Raw genomic sequence first — 21,641 nt, forward strand, 5'->3', positions numbered from 1 at the left:
TCCAACGGTTCCCTCAAGCATCAGGAATAGCATTTTGAAGGGCTGCAATGGATAAGAGGGATCAGCAAAAATGGTGTGCCTTGTCTGGCACAAGCAGAAGTACTTTACACTACCACAGAGTCACCAGTGAATACAGCCTTGTGTCATTAAGTTCAAATGCCAAAATGATTATCTGTAAGTAAGCACACTGAAAACAATTGTGGTTTTCTTCTGAGTGAACATGCATAGGATTAGCAAAGTGATGGTAACTGGAAAGATTGGCACCTTAGTGTTAAAAGATTTTTACCATGTAGCCACTGTAACAGCAGGTTTTGCAGTGGAGCACAAGCATAAGTTTTAGTTTGTCACAATCTCCTAAACCTTAGAATATTGTAACCAACCAAAGCTCCCCCCCCACGCTCCGCTGTAGGACTGCAGTTATTTGAAAACTATTTTTACCCTGGATTTCTTTCCCTGGTGTCACGAAAGGAGAGCAGAATTGCCATTGTTTTGAATACATTTTGATTATTAATGTTTTGCACATCTCTAGTTTGAGCAGAGTTTTTCCAACCAGGTGAATAACAGTTTATTGAAACTGTTTCTAATCCAATGCATGTAAGTCAGACAATTGTTATATTAAGTGGGGTTGCCATCTTTTTAGCTTGCTAATTACAGACAATTGAAACAACAACAAAGTTTTGGCAAAGTAAGGAGATTAAGAAATTTATTGCCACCTAAGGATGGAAGGATCTGTCAGTGTAGGTCCTCTCGGCCTCTCATTTTTCCAATCTTAAACTCACTTTGCATTTCTGCAGCAATTTGCATTTTTTTTAAAAAAAAATCCTCATGAATATTCTTCAGCATTTTAGTGCAAATTGCTCCTACTAAACAAGTTTTATGTAATCTGACTACACCTTTTTGCTAACAATATCTCCTAATATACTACATTTGTGTATGTTATTTTCACTAATATATTCATTTTTATGCACTTTCCCCTCTCATATACGCATTTTTGTAAACGTTGGTTGGTTGGAGAACTGCACTGCAAAATTTGGATATGTGTGAATTTTGAAGGATGGCTGCATTTTGGTTCTAACACTGTTTCGGAAAGTGGAAATTTGACAGATTCGATTTTAAATGCGAACTGAGTGGAATTTTCTTCCATCCCTATTGCCACCATAATATAATTAATATCTAGCCACATTGTTTTAATTACTCCACTTATTAAATATAAAGATACATTTTTCTGTTTGGTACATTGAATTGTAGTGATATGAGGTCAATAGAGATGTAGATTGTACTGTATAGATAGGAGATATATTGAAAGTGTAGGATATTCAAAACCTGACACTCGTTTGTAGTGGATATTTCAACCCTTCTGCATGCTGGCATTGCAAGTCTGGGACATGTATCCACAAAATGGGTATTTTTTTAAATTGCAAAACTGACATAAATCATTGTAGGGCATTGCATTCCCCTCATTATCAGTAGTTGTTTTCTAAGTACTGTACTAAAGATCAGAATAATTCTTGCATGTCACATTTCATAATTTCCTTAACTGTGCATCATCTGCATTCAAAAGCCATATAAAATTAATGCAGATCTGAACCACTATTACACATTGCATGGACAACTGGCTTTTCATAAAACAGATGTGCAGTGGACACTTGTCTGAAACAGCCAATACACAATTTTAGCTTCAAGGGCTGATATTCATAGCATCTCTTTCAAAGTGGTGAATTCAGCACTCATGCAAAATTTATTCCCTCCTCACCCCCAAAAAGGAATGAAATGCATCTATAACAATATTTTTACTCATTATGGATTTAGGTCTCAAAAAAGAAGAAGAAACAATCCATAGCAATTCTGAACGGCTGGCAATCCTTTATTAAAATTACACCGTTCCCAAACTTTTGTAGAATATAAAAACATGTTAGATGGATAATTCTGCAATGTGCAGTGTTGCCATTTTCTGCTGCTTGCACTTATTGTGGTTACGATTTGTTTGTTTGCAAAGAATGCCGGAGACCTGCTCTCTGCCCAGACAGCTCCAAGCAATCACACTTAAATAATTGCCTCATGTTATGTTGGATTATTCCGGTTGTTTACTATGATGTCTGCAGAACATTGGGTTCATTTTCTAAATTGGCGTATCTATGAAGCAATAAGTTTGAAGCAGTCAATTAAATTACACATTTATAATATATATATATTAAAAAACAGGACAATTGTTGGGTCTCAATCTGTGACAACTTTTCTTCTTTGACTCTGTGGAGAAGAGGACCTTAATTGGAGTAGAAGATAACATGTGAAAGGGGCTAAGGCGGGGGGGGCTAACCCGTAGCCCTCCTGATGGTGCTGAACTACAACTCCCACCATCTGTTGCAATTGGCCATGTTGGTTAGGGATGAAGGGAGTTAGAAGTCCAAAAACAACTGAAGGGGCAAAGGGCTAAAGCAAGAATCAAGCCATCCTCTCTGAGACAATCAGGCAACAAAACCAGCTGGCTTTGAGAGATGAGTGTGAATGCATGTGCCCATGTTTGGATGTGCAGGAACCACTTATTGTATGCCATTATGACTTGTGGGAATAAAATACAGCTGTTATGGAGTAAACTAATATGCGATGTTTCACATGAGAATGACAATGGGCATCTCTCTCACACATACACTCACACAGAGGGCAAGTGAGCTTGTAGGAATCCACTTGAAAATAACCACTTTTTAATGTATGATTACCTTTGAATCCATAGAGAACAATGTAGCTGATGTGGGTTCTCTCACCTTATGCATATTTTTACAGTGTTCATTTTTATTAAACATGATATACCAAAAGTTGGTGAACTCAGCAAAGCAATAACTCAGTATTTGGATTTTGGAGGGGTCTGGCACTTTAAAGAAGATAAAGCGGTGTGTCCTACTACCAACAGCAGCAAATGCACAGGAACACCCACAGTTCTATCTAAAGAGAAGAAGAAAAAACCCACCATACACCAGGGGCCTCGTTCATTACTTTTTCTACTGTGTTAAAAAAAACAACCATCTTTAGTTTACATTATTTAGTTTACATTGGCTTTTATGAATCTTGTTATTATGGAACCCATTATTCTAAATCCTATTGGTAATCCTGCAAAGTAGCCACAAAACATATGCTGGTGCCACTTCCTGTTCTTACAAGCTGTGTGCAGGGCCAGCTCAAGGCATTTTGCTGCCAGCCCTGCATTGTACCCAAGGTGCATAGGGTTGTGTCCAGCTACGTTTTACTCAGAGTAGAACTACTGAAATTAATTCATCTAAGTTAGTCATGTTCATTCATTTCAGCGGGTCTGCTCTGAGCAGGAATAGCATTGGATCCAACTCATGGTACTCAAAGCCAGCCATGTTATTTTTGACATAGGAGAATAAGGAGCTGCCTGACACAGAGTCCAAACATGTAGTTCATCTAGCTCAGTATTGTCAATACTGACTGGCAGTAGCATCCCAAATCAGCTTCCTAATGACAGAGCTGACTCTGTGGGCCTGTGTGGACTGACTGGGACAGGCGTGAACTGGGGCACCTCATGCATTTGGGCTGGTGTGTCAAAATCAGGACCTGGTGATGCCCTCAGTTCCAAAGTCTCTTAAAAGGTTATGAAAAACAAGTAGAGAGGAAGAAACTGAGAGCCCACAATCCATCTAATAATCTCTGTGAGAGAAAACTCACTGCCATACATCAAGCACCTCATTCGTTATTGCTCGGGGTCTCATAAATACTTTCAGCAGTTTTGGAAATCAACCACACAGACTGTACAAGCCTGCACAGTTGCAACCCCAGTTCTTACAAGCTCTGCGTGCAGGGCCAGTTCAAACACACACACACACACACACAGCCAATATAGTATTAAAGAAACTTGGTGAAAATGATAAATTAGACATAAATATGTAATAAGAGAGACTGGTTAAGTTCATTGCTATGCAAATTAAATGTCCCTAATGTTCATCCTGTGCCTTTCCTTTTAAAGGTTATTTCCCCCTGAATCCCTGTATTAAGTGTTGAAAAGTCTGGCTGTAGGTACCTTGCTATAATTTATTGAACGCTGGGACCGAGCTGGATGGTATAAATCTACCATGTAAGAGACCTTCCTTGTTTAATGAAAATCTTAATGTGCCAAAAAGCATTTGTGAAGATAGTTTGACATTTACTAGCTAGCAAAATATACTAATGAGTTGTTTTGAAAAGAATGCCCTTCGCAGGAGGGATACTTCCCTCTGTCTACCAATAATAATAAATGTTTCTCAATATGTAAGTGCGATTCCAGACTGGATGTGAAATGATGCTTTCATCCTTCTGATGGGTTTTAGCAAGCATCGGACATTCTGCTCATTTCTGTATGTTTAACAATGCATTTCATTTGTTTTTATTTTGTTATTAGCATATGTAACAATACATTTATATGAAAATAAACTGGAATGTGAGATACTTTCCATGCTGATGGAGGAATTGTTTTCTCTTTCACTGCACTGTGCTAACGTTTTTAATGTTCTCTTCTCACCTGTCCTCACTTTTTCAACCTGAGATGATAAATATTTAGTGGTGTTACAATATAAAAAGAGCCACATTTCGTTAGCCTGTCATATTTTGTTAGGGATTGGGGGAATATTCGCTAAATCAGATTTATTGCCAGATTTTGACATAATCTGACAATCCACATTGTTTTTGGACTGGCACTGATTTCTTGCGGCAAGTCACAGCTGTCATTGGCAGCTTTTTTAAAAATCCACTCCGAATTTTAGGTTATTGTCTTTGTAATCAGCTTTCCTCTAAGCTGTTGCATTCTTAACTCAGTGGAACAAGTGCCTACAGCAAAAACATTTTCATTAGCATTCTCTTTAGCAATTATGTTTATTTTTTTTCTGCTGGGAAACCCCCTCTGCAAATCGACAATTGTTCAAACATTTGGAAACAAAAAATGGTGGATCGGTACTGAAAGCCAGACTGTCAGAATTCAAGAACTGGAACCAGCTACCAAACCCCATCCCTATTTTTTATATAAGCATTTCTTCTACTACTTGTCACCCCCCCAAAAAATATATATATATGCTGAATCTCAGCGTGGTTTTAAGAATATAGTTCACATGGGACGATAGAGGCCTAGTTTTGAGTATAATGCTACACTATGGTTTATTATTATGTATGAACTCTGCCCAGCAGCTTAACTGTGGTTTGTTTACTACCAACAAAACATGGTCCGAAGGCATGATTTGTTGTTGGCTTATGAATTTTGGTTTGTTTTAACTATGGCTTGGCATTATGTGTGAACCCAGCACCCATCCTTAACCATGGTCTATTTGACCATCCCATCCCAGATGTTCACCACACTATAAAGCAATAGCATAGTGGTAAATTTAGAAGTCCAAGGTCCCTTCATGAGCCACCAGGATTGGCCTCACAGGCCAAATTTGACAGGTCACTGGGGCACCCACCTGTCAATCACATGGCATCATTATCCAATCCACTTATCAAAAACCCCTGTAGGGGGTTCCCAAGCCACAATATCCTGCTGGCAATCAGGTGCTTGGAAATTGCTGCACAAGGGGCATTGCTAGCCCTGTGCTCAGTGCTTTCCAAAGCACCAAACATAGAGCTAGCAAGACAACGAAGCTGGTATTTTATAGGCATCGCTGCCTGCAAGAAAGTTACCTCTCACAGCTGATCTGCAAAAAGCAGGTTTCTTCCCCTGCATTTTGCATATCAGCTGAGAGAAGGACTTCTCTCTCGCACATGATGCCTATAAAATACAAGGGGCATTGCTTGGCAAGTGTTTCTCCTTGCACAGACTCACTGCAGCCAAAACATGGTGCATGGGGAGAGAGAGGGCTAAGAAGAGTAGGTGGAGGGTGAGGTGAGGTGGCATTTCCTCACAAAGAAGAGGACAAAGGAAGGCTGCCTGTAAAATACAAGGGGAATTGATTATAAAGCACAATCTGGAAAAAAGGGGGAGTCTCATGGAGGGTGGGGGAAGACAGAAAGAGCAAAGGGCTAAGAAGAATGAGGCTGCCTGTATTTTACAAGGGGAAGAAACCTGCTTTCTGTAGATCAACTGTGAGAAGAAGTTCTGTCTTGGCAAGCAGGGCTGTGGAGTCGGTACGCCAGGCTTCAACTCCGACTCCGACTCCGACTCCTTCATAAATGGCAAATGTATATTAACTAGTAATAACAAATTTACTGTAGTAAAATGGTAGCACAAGGCATTTCATCACCACCACGTGAATCCAGAGCTTGGAAAAGTTACTTTTTTGAACTACAACTCCCACGAGCCCAATCCCAATCCCAAATTGCAAGGAGATTCATACTGCCTGCTGATTAGCTGTATATAGTTTCTCACTCCGCTCTAGCACAGATCTCACTAGATCCCACTGCTAGGCAGCACCACCAGTCACATCCTGTAACCAATACTCCCAGAGACTTTGCCTGAGTCTCTCTATAGCTGGTTACTTTGTGACTGAGTGCTTATGCTGTTCCCAACCCCTTTGTATCTTTATATATAAAACATGCAACTCTGGGTTGCTCTGGATACTTGACTTGTTACAATATCTCCATTCACCGCTGCCACCATTAGATACAGTTTCTGTTCAGCCCTGGTAATTACCTTGCCCTCCCTTCTGGTCTGTATATTCCCCCAGCCAAGGATCAGGCCTTTGGTAAACCAAATAAGTATTCCCTAATAGGCAAAAAACCTTGCGGTTTAAGAATGTATCTATAGCCCACAGATATTTCTACCAAACTTTAAAAAGCAGGGAAATTGGGCAGCTATAGTGAATGCACCAGGGGAGCAGGAGACCTGAACTCCTCTCTGAGATATTGGACTGCCCTACAAAGTTGTCAAAATGCAAACACAATTTGGCTTGATCTTTCACAGTCCAATCCACTTCCTTTGTAGCTTGGATGAATTTGGTAACATGTGCCTCTGAGCATATGGTGAGTGGTGGCAACACCTGCCATCTCCAAAGATGGAGAATTATATTTTTGTATGTTTGTTGGTGTTCTTCTTACTTTGCTTCTTTCCTGTGTTACTAATGTTTCTACAGAGAATCTAAACTAGAAAATTTTATTTCCCTCATTATTCATCCTAGAAATCTGTGTCAAACTTATTTTTATTAATTTCAAAGCCTTTTTATTGGTCAATGTCATATGATGGTGAAGAGAGCCTTTTTTGTTTCAAACTGGAGGTTATGGTCTATTTCTATTTTGGGTGCATTAACAGTTGGACCTGAAACTGCAGTTTAATGTAAAATCAGACTGACTACGATATGCTGCTACTTTCGCAATGACTCTAGCTGTTGGAAAAAAGAGGATGCATGTTTTCAGCCTGCTATGTTTAAACCACTTTATTTAAGGCAAGGTGTTCACGATCAATTAAAAACATAGAGCACACCTAGAATTTTACTAGAATATATTTCACCTCCCACTGTTTTATCTTGTGCAAATTGAAACACTTCTGAGGTCCACTGGAGTCTATTTTGCAGAAGTCAGTGCCATTATCCCACAATTATGTTTGAAGTTTTTTTAGTATAAATTTTGCAAAGTGTTGCAGTACTTCACATATTCATAGAAACGAAAGCAAAAGAAAATGATTTCCTATAGAAAACTTCACTAAAATTGCAAAGTAATATATATTTATATTACATATTTAAAGTGACCATCTGAACTATATCAACTGTCTTAATAATGTAGCTTCCTCCCGGCTAAAACAAGATCAGCACAGGACATATCTTCTTTCTATTATTTGGGCTGATTACAGGTGTTGCCACCACTCACCATATGCTCAGAGGCACATGTTACCAAATTCATCCTATTAGGGAATTTCCCTGCTTTTTAATCCGGGAGGTAAGACATGGGATCCTGTGCAAGTTTGCTGAGAATGGATTGATCATTTGCATGCTTATTGAGTTAAGTGGGATTTACACACACACACCAGGCAATCATGCTTAGGATAGGTGAAACTGACCACAGGGGATGGGGAAGGGAGGAGGGGAGGAGGGAGGGGTGGAAAGGCAGAGGGGAGGACTGAGATGGGAGGAGGCAGGAAGGGGAGGGGAGAAGGATAGATGTGGTCATTTGCATGTTTATTGCATTCAGTGGGATTTACTCCCGTGCAATCATGCTTAGGATAGGTAAAACTGACTAGGGGGGAGGGACGGAGGGCTGGAGTGGGCAGGGAAGGCAGAAGAAGGAAGAGGGGAGGAGAAAGGGAGAGGAAAGGGGAAGGAGGGAAAAGGCAGGTCTGATCATTTGTATGATTATTGAATTGAATCAGATATACTCCTATGCAATCATGATTAGGATAGGTAAAACTGACCAGGCTGGGCCTGCCAACCAAGATGTCTTCTGTATCTTTCACAGTTAGGCAGGGGGAAGGCAGAATTCTACCTTGTGGTTTTTCCCATTACAATGTTGCAAGAACACCGGCACTTGGCTGACTTTCTCTTCTCCTAAAGATACAGGATCAGTCTCAGGCCCTGAACCTGGCAACCCTACCTCCCACCCAAATTTAAAACAAAGCTGTCCCTGGCCACATCCACACCAGGCCTCTATTACACTTTGGACAATCATTATTTATTTATCTATTTATTTAGTGTATTTATATACCGCCCCATAGCCGAAGCTCTCTGGGCGGTTTACAATAACTAAAAACATTAAAAACAAATATACAAATTTAAAAACACATCTTTTAAAAACAATTTAAAACAATTTATCATGGCTTCTCTCAAAGCCATGGCTCCAAGCCAATCGTGGCTTCTCTCAAAGAATCCTGGGAAGTGTAGTTAGTGAAGGGTGCTGAGAGTTGCTAGGAGACGCCCTGTTTCTCTCACAGATCTTTAATCAGAGTGGCTGACTGTTAAACCATTCTCTCAGGGGAATAGGAGTCTCCTCTCAGCACCCTTCACAAAGTACACTTCCCAGGATTCTTTGAGGGAAGCCATGACTCTCAAGTGAAATCAAGTCTGGTGTGGGTGTGGCCCTTTGATTAGCCAAGCCCTGCAGCTGTGAGGCTTTAAGAACACTGACAGTTGGTCCTTACTGAGCATGCTCCGTGTTATAATAGGCTTCCAGCCAAAATTTCTTAAATTAATTAAAAATCAACCAGGCATTTTTTTAACTTTTAAACTGCAGTAGATGAAGGTCAGAGTATGGGGCAAGGTCAGTATTAGGATTACAGGTACTCTGTGAACATGGCTGATTTTTAATGAATTTCAACAGATTATGAGAACTCGCAGAAAAAAGTCCAAAAGGGCTCTGAGTTTTTTTCTCTCTTTTTAGAGTTTGAACTCTTGATTCTCTCTGACTGTTTTGTGTATCGCCATGAAAATTGACAGGGTTGTTAAGCAAGTGTTTCTGAGTTCAGAACTATAAGTTTTGTAAGGTTTTGTTTTGAAATTAGCTTATGGGAAGCCTCAGAATGGCATGGGGGGATATTTTCCATTTAACATTGCGGAATGTGAAAAATCCCCGCTGACATAGTATACAGCCACTCTCGTGGCTGTATAATTTATTTACTAACAACAGGAAATAACAAGATTACTTTAGCAATGTTTCACAAGCGTATGGTTTCATATATGGTCACTCTTTATGTTTCTGTTCATATATATACTCTTTAAATGTCAGCCAAATACAATCCAAACTTCCCTCAGAACTCTGCCAACCAACCCTCACCAAACGACCTCACTCCAACCAGCTAAACAACTTCTCCCCCTTAACCGATTCAACCCTCTTCATCACTCACAAACCTCCATTTATACCTTCAGCCAGCCACTCAGCCAATCATCATCCAGCATACTTCAGCTTCTCACCCATGTACTCCCCCTTTCTCCCTCAGTCAATTACCATACATCACCTAATAGACCCGCACTTACCACATTTACAGATGCTTAACCTACAGGAACATCACACTGACACCTAGTACTATTGTAAAATCCAACCTGAGCCAGCAGAAATCTTGCAGATGGGTGGGTTGTGCTGCCTGGGACAGGTCAGTTGTACCTCTGAACACTTCAGAGAGGAGAAGACACTAGCTGCCACTGTTTTGTTCTGTTTTTTAAAAAAAATATCCTGTAAATCCTTAAATGTTCTATTATATAAGCAAAATCTAATTCCTTAAATGCATCCTGTCACCAGCATAGAGGCCAGATGATTCTATAATTCAGAAGTGCAGGATCCCTTCATAATAGTTACAACAATGCCTCCTCACAGCCACACCCCTCCTTTTAAGATTATAGAATCATCTGGCCAGGCTTGAATACTGCTTTAGAAGTCTCTTCTATGTGGCTAACACACTCTCATGCTGATTGGCTCATAGGGCATTGGAGACATAGGGACCCTGCTGGGACCTGGCTCCCAAACAAGTAAGGGGTCCCCCCAAGACCCTGGACTACATCCCTGCCTGTCACCATGTCACATTAGATTATATTCATGTATATATTCATTACTCTTGGTGGAGTAATGTACCTGCTAGCCCCAGCCTGGCTACAGCACTGAACTCATGCATTCCAAGAGAACAAACGAGTACACTTGCTCCCTACATTCCATGAATAAGGGGCTCATAGAAAAAGGTCACACAAGCAAAATGCATCCATGAGACCTGGATAGCACAGCCTGTCCCAAACACTTTGAAAGGCTGCTTATCACTTCAGATTTTCACATTTAGACAGCAGTGGCCATTGTGGTGGGGGGCTGCCGCTCACTTGACCTCCAGTTGGTCACACTGCTGCTCCTTACAGGGAGGTATTGGGGGAGGGCAAGGTGGCGTCGAGATTGGTGCAATGCAAACACATTAGCAGGAGCACCAGATTGGCTCTGCTGCTGAATTTCTATCATGCTGGCCTCCTTGGCCCTCCCCCTCTTGGTAAGCATCAGCAGCATGCCTGACCAGAGATGCCCACAACACCATCCATGACAGCATTCAGATGTCATAGAACTGTATGCAACTCCAAAACGTTAGGTACAAAATTATCATGTCCTGGTTGCCTAGAGACTCATGGAGACTAAATGATTAACAAATGTATTATGGCATAAGCTTCCCTGGGAAGTTTTTTTGGATTTTATCAGATTCTTTGATGCCAAATAAATTTGTTAGGGACTACAGAAGGACTATTGTTTCTGTTGCAACAGATTAATACAACTTCCTCTCTGTACATTTTTATCACAGTAACCCTGTATAATACACATAGTGCACACAAGCAGTTTTCATCAGGAGCCATAGCACATACTTTGTATGGACAAAGCAAGTTCAGTCCTTGCCATATCTACTCAAAAGTATCTCAAAACCTTGAGATCAATGTTCTTTGAAGTTCTGAGTGTGCAAAGGCACATAACAAATGGTGTTTATTATTGGAACGACAGATTCCATTTTTAAACCTTTTCTCAGGCCTCCTTTGTCAGATCAAATTATTTGAATCAAAGTATTTTAGGGTGTAGTGAGTGGCAGGGCTCCAGTTTTGTCTTCATAATCTTGTGGATAGCTTTATGTTCTATCTGTGCAATGCTTGTCCAGAGTGTTGCCCATGTTGCTGCCCAGTTAGTGCTGAGAGGCAAGGCTTGGGAACTATGTGTATCTGCCCACCATGCACACAGCATCCCAGAGGCCTGGTCAAGTAGCTCTGCACAGACTGCACATGCTCAGAATGCATGAGGAAATCATGACAAAGCCCTGCCTTTTGTGCTCACCATTGCGGGCACTTCAGACTGTTGCTATTTTCAGGTGAGAATTAATCACACACCAGCAAGTTCAGAATGTGCAATTATAGTTGATTGGGAAGGCATGACCAATAAACCCACTTCTCCAAAATATGTTATGTTACGGCTTATTCCATGCTGCCTTTTGGCCAAAAAGACCCCCAAGGTGGCTCACAAAGAATACCCACAAATACAAAATATAAGTAAAAAAACAACAACAATACAATTTACAAAAATTTAACACAACAAAACCTTAACATTTTAAAAAAGCAACAAAACAACGAAAAGCCAAATACTTCAATCTTTCTGGTAAAGGACAGTCCCCAGAAAGATGTCAGAAAGAGGAGGGGTTAGGGGACAAGGAAAAGCTTGCCCCTTGATGGTCCCAGCTAGGGATGGGCGAGAATTTCACTGAATTCAAATTTAGCACCCAATTTTTCAATGGTCTGCATATTCTCCATCGTTGTAGAGCAATCCTGCTTGCTCTGAAATTCAGTGGCTTTCTCCTGACACTGGATTTCCCTCAGGGCCGGCTCCAGGCATGCAGGGGCCTTTGGGCATCAGCTTGCCGTGGCCCCCCAGTGGGTGGGTGTGCGCACATGCGCGCCCCCCCGTGCCCCCTACCTGTCTAGTCTTTACCATTGCCCTTAATGAAGATGGCGGTCACGGTTTCCCTAAGGGAAATGAAGCCTCCGCCACCATCTTTGTTGATGGCACACGTGCGTGCTACGTGCACACATCTCTGCCATCAACTAAGATGGTGGCAGCAGCTTCAGTACCTTAGGGAAGCTGTGGCCGCCATCTTCATTAAGGGCAATGCTAAAAAGCTGGCTGACAGGTAAGTGGGGTGTGTGGGGGGAGTGCGGATCGTGGAAGGGGAGCGGAGGACCCCTAAGGGGGCCCTCAGGGGCTCCTGTAGCTCTGGGCCCCTCAGGCCAGTGCCCAACCTGGCCGCCCTTTAGAACCGGCCCTGATTTCGCTCCCCCCTCAAATATATTAGTCTTTTATTGATTTTACTCACTGCACAGCACAGCAGTACAGCTGTCTCCCTTCCTCTGTCTATCTCTCTGCCACCCCCTGTTGAATAATTCTGGCTCTTAGCAGAAGAAAGCAAGCCAAGTCTCTGCCTCATTAAGGACTCTAGGCTTGCAGGGAGGGGGGGGGGACACAGAAAGCTGCTTTTCTCCTTTCCTTTCCAAAAGGAAAACAGCCGGTCTCTTTCTACTTATTAACGTGGAAACTGACTAGCCTCAGTCAGAGCGAAGGAGAAGGAGGAGGAAAATATTTCCTTTATCAATATTATCTTTCAAATTATCAATATTTTCTTTCAAAATATTGATAATTTGAAAGAAAATATGATATTAAGATCAATATTTTTTATGAGTGGAAAAATGGATTGGTAAAAGCAGCAGCTAGCAGACAAAGTTGAACTGCTTGTCGATTGAATACTTTCATAATGGCACCAGCCAAGTCCCAGCACAGTCTCACCCCTGCAGCAGAACCTCTCAGTCTACAGCTTTTCCTTACAAGACACAGGCAGAGGGGTGGGCAAGGGATTCCACTTTATTAGTTCTTCTGCTATGCTTCCTCAGTGTTACCACATTTTTGCCATCTGAAGGGGTGCTTGCACTATAGCACAACAAAAGCAGAGGACCCCCCCCCAAGAACATTTGTGGTATAAAAAGTTACAGGATTGCAGCAGGAAAGTCTGGGACATGCACTGATTAGAAATGAAGAAGTATGTCCATGCTGGAACTTTTGCAGGTGCAAACAATATCAAAAGCAGGCTTGTGTATAAATGCCCCAACACCGTCATGAGCACCAATAATCATGAATGCACAATAAAAAGGACATCTGGAGGAGCCCCTAGCCTTTACATTTGCACTACAGATTGACTAAAGTAAAAACCTTTTTAAGCCTCATTTATCAAAATGACTTTAGATTCAGTACTGCACAGCTAGCTCACTCATCTTGCCATTACAGGAGATGCATCCTGTAATGTCCCCAAACCACTCCTCTGTTCGAGGCCTTTGCCATATCCTGGGAAAGAAGAGCAATGAAGAGACAGGTGAAGCCATTCATCCAGAACTGCCTGGCTTTTGCAGGTTTAAGAGAAAGTCCCTTAACATTACTTTAACATAGATTTTTATATGCAAATTAGCAGCTAAATTCATTATGTAAACTCATTTACCAAAGGGCTGACACCAGACAATGCCTGAGGCTGCTCTGGAACTCTGGGACATAACATCTGTTCCATAAAATTTAACTCAGCCATTCCAACCATTTGTCTGTTCATTGCTGTTTTATAGTTGCTCAAAACAGCTATTTTTCTCCTCAGGACATAGCACGTTCTGACACAGACCCACAAAGGCCAAATGTCTCTCTTAGTTCTCAAAGGCAGAGCCACTAAGAGCAAGACAGACAGGAAACATGCTGGTTTGACATTTAAAGAAAAGGCCACTTGCCCGTTTGGTTTTTTAAAAAACAAAATCTTAATATTTTGCTTTTTCTACATTCTCCCACCACATGCTGAATTGTGCCGATTTCTTTGTAGGTCTTCTGTCTACACAATGAGCCTAGATGTTTTATGTATGCCAGTTAGCAGTTTAGCTGATGTGTAAATGGCCTCCGTTACTAATTGGGGATGCTGCACTTGGCATTTCAGAAACTAGATTCTGAAAGCAGCATATGCTGCTATTGCCCATGATTGATCAGCCACATCCCAAGGATCCATAGGATGAAATTTCCATTAGTCTAAAGCTTCAAATTATACCGTCTGCCTCAATTAAAACATAAAAAATAGAAGTAGAATCTATTCTGCTTATCTTGAGGCCCTTGTTTCACCATTGCTTCGAGGGCTCTTCCAGTTGGCATTTGCAAGGTAAGGATTTTTTAATTGGAAGTTTAATGTTTATCACTTTGCTGCAAAATGCATCAGGGTAGAAGATGTTGCAATACAAAGCTCTCGTTCCATGTGAGCTATTTTGGTGCAGGGGCAAGCATGTTGGGGTTTTCATGTCAGAAATCCAGAAAAATTCCCCACTCAGCTGTAAAATGGTCTTGGGCAAGTCACTCTTAACCTCAGAGCTGAGCAAAAAGTTGCCTCCTCATATTCTCCACCCTATTTGCAGGCTGAAAAATTAGGGGTACAGTTTTGCCAAATATTCTCTTGGGAGAAAGAAAAATGGTTTCATGGGAGCAGGAGTGCCCAGGGAGCAGTAGTAGTAGAATGGCTTCTTTACTGGCCACCTGGCCACCGTTTCGCACACCCCTTCCCCGTACCCGAGACCTAGCACCACTATAATGTCACAACATGAGAAAATTTCTGTTAACAGACTTCATAGAAGGGGAGGAGAGCTAAATATGTGATTGCCTTAGATGAGCCTGGTCCACTGTACCACTCCCAAACCGCTTGCCCTTTACAGTTCTTCAATCTATGACCCCCACATAAGAGATTGTGGCCACATTCACACCAGACATCGATTCCACTTTAAAAGAGTCATAGCTTCTCCCAAAGAAACCTGGGAAGTGTTGTTTGCGGAAGGTGCTGATAGCAGTTAGGAGACCATTATTCCCCTCACAGAGCTCCAATTCCCAGAATTCTCTGAGAAGAGGGTCTGACTGTTAAACCACTCTAGCCACTGGAGTTCCTCAGTGGAATAGGACCTCCTAATTAAGGACCATCAATACCTTGGCACAGTCATTAACCAAAATGGAGACAATAGTCAAGAAATCAGAAGAAGGCTAGGACTGGGGAGGGCAGCTATGAGAGAACTAGAAAAGGTCATCAAATGCAAAGATCTATCACTGAACACTCAAGTCAGGATCATTCAGAATATGGTATTCCCCATCTCTATGTATAGATGTGAAAGTTGGACAGTGAAAAAAGTGGATAATAGAAAAATCAACTCATTTGAAATGCAGTGTCGGAGGAGAGCTTGCAGGAACAATGGACTGCGAAAAAGACAAATAATTGGGTGTTAGAACAAATTAAACCAGAACTATCACTAGAAGCTAACACGATGAAACTGAGGTTATCATACTTTGGACACATAATGAGAAGACATGATTCACTAGAAAAGACGATAATGCTGGGAAAAACAGAAGGCCCAACAAGAGATGGATTGATTCCATAAAGGAAGCCACAGACCTGAACTTACAAGATCTGAACAGGGTGATTCACGACAGATGCTATTGGAGGTCGCTGATTCATAGGGTTGCCATAAGTCGTAATTGACTTGAAGGCACATAACAACAAAAATAACAAATAACAGTCGGCACCCTTCACAAATTATTCATGCATGCGTGCATGCATGCATTTGATTTATGTCCTTACCTTTCTCCCAGTAGGAGCCCAGGGCGGCAAACAAAAGCACTAAAAACACTTTAAAACTTCACAAAAACAGACTTTAAAATATATTAAAACAAAACAATCATTAAAACATATTAAAACAAAATATCTTAAAAAATTTTTTTAAAGCTTTTAAAAAGCTTTATATTTAAAAAAAGATTTAAAAATATATTAAAAAGTAATTTCAACTCAGACGCAGACTGGGAAAAGGTCTCTACTTAAAAGGCTTGTTGAAAGAAGAAAGTCTTCAATAGGCGCCGAAAAGAGATATACAGCCTCTGTAATATTTAAGGGTAGGGAATTCCACAGGGTAGGTACCGCCACACTAAAGGTTGGTTTCCTATGTTGTGCAGCATAGATCTCCTGATAAGATGGTATCTGCAGAAGGCCCTCACCTGCAGAGCAAAGTGATCAACTGGGTATATAAGGGATAAGATGTTCTTTCAGGTATGATGGTCCCAAATTGTATAGGGCTTTGTACACCAAAAGTAGAACCTTGAACTTGCCAGTCTAATCTTATCTTGTTTTTTGATTGGGTAACCTTCCTGGTAGACTGTGGGAATGCTGTGGACATATCTTGACTTCAGCAAAGCTTTTGACAAAGTGCCCCATGATATTCTGATTAGCAAGCTAGCTAAATGTGGGCTGGATGGAACAACTATAGGTGGATCCACAGTTGGCTACAGAATCGTACCTAAAGAGTGCTTATCAATGGTTCGTTCTCAAACTGGAGAGAAGTAATGAGTAGGGTACTGCAGGGTTCGGTCCTGGACCCAGTGCTCTTCAACATTTTTATTAATGAGTTGGATGACAAGATGCAGGGAATGCTTATCAAATTTGCAGATGATACAGAAATTGGGAGGGATAGCTAATACCTTGGAAGATAGAAACAAATTTCAAAGTGATCTTGATAGGCTGGAGCACTGGGCTGAAAACAACAGAATGAAATTTAACAGGGAGAAATGCAAAGTTCTACACCTAGGAGAATGAAACCAAATGCACAGTTATAAGATGGGGGATACTTGGCTCAGCAATACTACATGCGAGAAGGATCTTGGGATCCTTGCTGATCACAAGCTGACCATGAGTTATGTGGCTGCAAAAAAGGCAAATGCTATTTTAGGCTGCATTTACAGAATTATAGTGGTTCCCCTCTATTCAGCACTGGAAGGCCTCATCTTGAGTATGTGTCAGTTCTGGACACCACACTTCAAGAAGGATGCAGATAAACTGTAATGGGTTCAGAGGAGGGCAACAAGGATGATTAGGGGACTGGAAACAAAGCTCTGTGAGGAGAGACTGAAAGATCTGGGCATGTTTAACCTTGAGAAGAGGGGAGATATGATAGCACTTTTCAAGTACTTGAAAGGTTGCCACACAGAGGAGGGCCAGGATATCTTCTCAATCATCCCAGAGTACAGGACACAGAATAATGGGCTCAAGTTGCAGGAAGCCAGATTTCAGCTGAACATCAGGAAAAACTTCCTGTTAGAGTGGTATGACAATGGAACCAATTGTCTAGGGAGGTGGTGGGCTCTCCAGCAGTGGAGGCCTTCAAGAGGTAGCTGGACGGCCACCTGTCAGGTATGCTTTAATTTGGATTCCTGCATTGAGCTGTGGGTTGGACTTGATGGCCTGATAGCTCCTTCCAACTCTGACTCTATGATTCAGTTCTCAGCCTTTCTAAGAAGACCTGAGAAACATCCCTCTCTGAAATCCTTGAGAGTTGCTATCAGTCAGCACCTGAGGCAATACTGAGGTGATAGATCAATGGCTGGACTCAGTATATTGCAGTAGTTCTTCACACAGCACACAGTTAAAGGATGGAATTCACTCCCACAAGAAGAGTGTTGGCCACCATCACCAAGCCAACTTGGATGGCTTTAAAAGAGGATTAGACAAATTCGTAGAGGGTAAGGCTATTGATGGCTACTAACCATTCTGGCTATGTTCCAGATCTTGGAAAAGTTACTTTTTTGAACTACAACTCCCATCAGCCCCAGCCAGCATGGCACTGGCTGGGGCTGATAGAAGTTGTAGTTCAAAAAAGTAACTTTTCCAAGCTCTGCTATGTTCCACCTCCACTGTCAGAGGCAGTAGGTTTCTGAATACCAGTTGCTGGCAACTGCAGGAGGGGAGAGTGCTATTGCACTCAAATCCTGCTTGCAGGCTTCCCATAGGCATCTGACTGGCCATTGTGAGAAGAGGAAGATGGACTAGATGGGCCATTGGTCTGATCCAGCAGGGCCCTTCTTATGTTATGTTCTTCCCAGCTGTTCATTTAAACTATAATATGGACTAAGGCCATTTCATTCCAACAGACTGTTTCCATATCACCATGTTTGCTGCAATAACCCCTTTTCAAGTTGGCCATCATGTGTCATGATGCCAAGGATTCTGGAAAGTGTTATGAGGCTCACACTAAGTTTGTGTGGGATGCTATTGTGCAGCTCTGCTGGGCAGCCCCGCACCACTCTGAGCAAACTGAGAGTATACCCTAGAGCACACTTAACACTGCCCTGTGGCTGTATTGTTTTAAGATTTGTTTCATTACATCCTGCCCTTCCTCCGAGAAAGCAAAAACACTAAAAGCACTTTAAAACATATTAAGAACAAGACTTTAAAACATATTAAAACAAAACATCTTAAAACATCTTTAAAAGACAGCTTTAAAAACATCTTAAAAAGTAATTCCAGCACATTCGCAGACTGGCATAAGATCTCAACTTTAAACGCTTGTTCAAACAGGAAGGTCTTCAGTAGGTGCCGAAAAGACAACAGAGATGGCGCCTGTCTCGTATTTAAGGGGAGGGAATGCCAAAGGGTAGGTGCCACAACACTAAAGGTCCGTTTCCTATGTTGTGCAGAACAGACCTCCTGATAAGATGGTATCTGCAGGAGGCCCTCACCTGCAGACCGCAGTGATTGACTGGGCATATAGGGGTAAGATGATATTTCATGTATCCTGGTCCCAAGCTGCATAGGGCTTTGTACACCAAAACCAGAACCTTGAACTTGGCCTGGTAGCTAATAGGCAGTAATGTTCACTAATGGTCCTAGGGCATGGCTTGAGAGCACATGATACAGCCAGCTTGCCCTAGCAAAGCAGATCTGAAGCTGGTGAGCAGGAGTTGCTGGGTAGGAAGCCACGAGGGAGCCCCACATATGTTGCCTTCAGTTCCATGACAGAAGAAAAATGGCACATAAATGCACTTAATAAACATAAAGGTAGTAAAGTTATCTTTTAGGAAAGCTTGTCTGACATTACTAGTCTTTTGACTAAGGAACCCCTGAGAACCCTACATTTCCCTGGAATATAGTTTTAAAATCTAATAATTTAGGGGGTTATTCTCCGCTTCCAGTGTTTGTCCATTTCCCATTTGTCACATTATTTTTTCAACTGTGTCCAATCCTTTCATTCCCTTGTGTTTCCAATGAAGCTGAAGCTAATGTTTTCTATTTGTCCTGATTTGCCAGCTTCCGTCTTTGGTTCAACAACGTCACCAGTGATGTCAATAACTCCCCAAGGATAAGGTTTGTTGGCTAATTTCTGTTTTCTCTGCTGTCTGATTGGCTCCAGAGAGCACAAAACGTAATAGATCACAAATAAACAGTGGCTATTGTTTTGTGTTCTTAGTTGGCAGTGCGAGGGGCTTTTCAATTGTCATCTGTCCTCCTGCCAGGTATGTACTGTAGATTGCAGGTTTTCATCACCCTACAAGAACAACTTCAGCATCCACGTTTGAGTCTGCTTAACAGCTGCTCTGTTCAACGTGAGTGAGTTTCAGCTGTGTTTTGTACCACAAACAAAAGGTGAGCCTAAGGATACATTTTGGTCCAATGATCAAAATAAAGTCCCAATCAAAAATGGGACAGTTCAACCTGCAGGCAGGTGGCATATTAAACAGGGAAATGGTGGTTATCACACACACACACACACACACACACACACACACACACACACACACACACACACACACACACACACACACACACACACACACACGAGTCTTAAGCTTGCTCTCAACATTTGAGAGGGCTTGGAAACTTCCATGGATTTCTTCCATCCTGATCCTAAACCCCATCTTATCCTCAGTAGCTATTACCCCGGTGGCTATGTTCTACTTCCACTGTCAGAGGCAATATGTTTCCACATACCAGTTGCTGGAAACAACGGGGGGGGGGGGGGAGAGTGCTCTTGTGCTCAGGTCCTGCTTGCAGGCTTCCCATAGGCATCTGACGGGCCACTGTGAGAAGAGGATGCTGGATTAGATTGGCCACTGGCCTGATCCAAAAGGCTCTTCTTATGTTCTTATCTTGACCGATTGCAAGCCCCATTATAAAAAGTTACTTTCAAATATTTGTCATGCAGGGATATGCTAATAGAGCTGTGTAAAATTGTGCAAGTTGTGGAGAAAATGGACAGAGAGATGTTTTTCTCCCTCCTATAAAACTCAAGCCCAGGGTCATCCAATGAAGCTGAATGTTGGAAGATGCAGGGCAAAGGAAGTATGTCTTTACACTGCCAAATTCACTGCCAAAAGTGTAGCAATTAGGGATGGGGGAGAAATTTAACACAGTTCACATTTAAAGGCAAACCTACCTCATTTGTACTTTCTAAAATAATACGTGACCTGAAACATAACCATCCTTCAAAATTTGCACTTATCAGAATTTTGCAGTGCAATTCTACAGCCCAGGAACACTTACAAATTGCATATACCAGGATAAAATTTGCATTAAATTGTATATATTATTGAAAATCACATAAAAAATGCATTAGGGGAAATTGCTTTGCAAAAAGTGTATATTAGACAAAATTGCCAGTGAACTTCACACTAAAATGCTGATGAATTTTCATCAGGACTTTTTTAAAAAAAATGCAAACTTTTGTAGAAATGTGGAGAAGCGAACTTAAGAGTCAACAAATGAGAAACCTTGAGAAACTGAAATGGACAGATTCTCCCTTCCCTAGCAGTAATGGCCAACAACCTGGATGGCTTTTAGACAAATCCATGGAGGATAAGGCTATCATTTGCTACCAGTTATGTTGGCAGTGTTCTATCTCCAGCGTTGAAGGCAGTATGCGTCTGAACTGCAGTTGTTGGAAAACACGTCGGGAAAATGTTGCTGCAGTCACATTCTGCTTTTGGACTTCCCATAGGATTGCACAACAGTTACACCTCACTACGAAAATTGTGTATAGGGCTGGTTGCCACACATCAAAAGGATACTATAGAGTTGGAAAAATGTGGAAAAGGGCGACAAAAATGATCAAGGGGCTGAAGCAATTCGCCTATGAGGAAAGCACAAAACATTAGAGATTTTGTTCTTTTTAGTTTGGAAAGAAGGTAAGAGGAGACATGATTGAGGTGTATAAAGTTATACATGGTGTGGAGAAAGTGGGTAATTCTAGAAACTAGGGTCATCAAATGAAGCTAAAATGGTTCAGGACAGACAAAAGGAAATACTACTTCACATAACACATAGTTAAACTAAAGAGTTTGCTACCACAAACTGTAGTCATGGCCACCAACTTGGATAGCTTTAGAAGGGAATTAAAGCATTGATGGAGGATAAGGCTATCAATGGCTACTAG

This window comes from Rhineura floridana, chromosome 1, assembly GCF_030035675.1.
Source record: "Rhineura floridana isolate rRhiFlo1 chromosome 1, rRhiFlo1.hap2, whole genome shotgun sequence".
NCBI lineage: Eukaryota > Metazoa > Chordata > Lepidosauria > Squamata > Rhineuridae > Rhineura > Rhineura floridana.